The sequence below is a fragment of the Medicago truncatula genome, chromosome 3, assembly GCF_003473485.1.
Source record: "Medicago truncatula cultivar Jemalong A17 chromosome 3, MtrunA17r5.0-ANR, whole genome shotgun sequence".
NCBI lineage: Eukaryota > Viridiplantae > Streptophyta > Magnoliopsida > Fabales > Fabaceae > Medicago > Medicago truncatula.
This window is the reverse complement of record NC_053044.1, coordinates 16579303-16580961: the sequence shown is the minus strand read 5'-3', so window position 1 is coordinate 16580961 and position 1659 is coordinate 16579303. Positions and strand designations below refer to the sequence as shown.

At 41.5% G+C, this 1659-nt stretch overlaps 1 non-coding gene across 1 annotated transcript; it reads right to left on the bottom strand.

Moving 5' to 3' along the window:
- Positions 1 to 691: 691 nt before the first annotated feature.
- On the bottom strand, positions 692 to 798 carry LOC112420618 (small nucleolar RNA R71). The gene has a single exon (XR_003010791.2). It is a non-coding gene; the product is annotated as a small nucleolar RNA R71 (small nucleolar RNA).
- Between the last annotated feature and the right edge of the window lie 861 nt (positions 799 to 1659).

Here is a 1659-nt window from a genome sequence, read left to right as displayed (position 1 = left end):
CATTACCAAAAGGTTAATTGAATTAAACTACTCCCTGTCGGAACGATACTCTTTTCATACTACTTCGGTAAGACCGTGCACTTGCGGTTTTATCTCATCAAGTTTTTGGCGCCGCTGCTGGGGAGTAAACTAATTTGATTAACTGTTTCTTTGTGATTAGAACTCCTTCTTCTCCCTCTTTTCTTCTACTTCTTTCTTTCCTTGTATTACCACTAATTTCTTGGGTTCTCAATTTTTTATGCGAAGAAGTAAAAGTCCCGGAGAATTTATTCCTGAGATCGAAAGATATTTGCATAAGAAAAAGAGAGAGGCACAAAATAATACTGCTATGGCTGAACGCACTCTCAAAGAGTATGCTACTCCTTCAACGGAAGAGCCACATGCTATTATCGTGTACCCATCGGTTGAGGGTAACAACTTCGAGATCAAGCCTGCACTACTCAATTTGGTGCAGCAAAATCAGTTTTCTGGATTACCCACTGAGGATCCAAATCTCCATATTTCTTCCTTCCTTAGACTCAGTGGCACTATAAAAGAGACCCAAGAAGCCGTAAGACTTCATCTCTTTCCCTTTTCCTTAAGGGATAGAGCTAGCGCTTGGTTCCATTCCCTAGAAGTCGGTTCCATCACTTCATGGGATCAAATGAGGCGAGCATTCCTTGCCCGATTCTTTCCCCCTTCTAAAACCGCCAAACTAAGAGACCAAATCACGCGGTTCAACCAAAAAGATGGGGAGTCTCTCTATGATGCGTGGGAGCGTTTCAAGGAAATGCTTAGACTTTGTCCCCACCATGGTTTGGAAAAGTGGCTCATAGTCCACACTTTTATAATGCTCAATACAACCAAGGAACAAGGCCAAATCAAAACTTTTATAAAAACCCTCAAGGTTCCTATGGGCAAGTAGCACCACCTAGCTATACAAACACCCAGAGGGTGGCTCAGAAGTCTAGTTTGGAAATTCTGTTTGAAAATTGCATGATGAATCAAAATAAATAACTTCAAGAACTGAAAAACCAAACGGGATTTTTCAACGACTCTCTCTCCAAACTCACTACCAAGGTTGATTCTATCGCCACACACACTAAAATGCTTGAAACCCAAATCTCCCAAGTGGCCCAACAAGTAGCCACCTCTTCTCAAACACCAGGAGTCTTTCCCGGTCAACCTGAAACGAACCCCAAAGCTCATGTCAATGCTATTTCTCTTGGTGGTAGTAAGTTAGAAGAGACCGTTACTAAAGCCAAAATTGTCAAGGGAGAGAGTGTTAAGCTTCTAGGTGAGAAGGATGCGATAAAGAAACCACTTGACGAGAAGAAAGCCCTTTCCCCATTAAGGCTCGTTAAGCTTAACTTGGAGGCTCGATTTAATAAATTCTTAAACATACTTAAAAAGATTTGCATTCAGATTCCCTTTGCTGAAGCTTTGTCTCGTCTGCCTCTATATGCCAAGTTTTTAAAAGACATTTTTTCAAAGAAGAAGGCGATAGAGCAAAATGAGACAATAGCTTTGACAAGAGAAAAAAGTGCAATCATCAAGAAGCTACCTCCAAAGCTTAGAGATCCAGGAAGTTTTGCCATCCCTTGTGTGATAGGGAGTGAAACCTTAAACCGAGCCTTATGTGATTTAGGAGCTAGTGTTAGTCTGTTGCACTTACCCCTC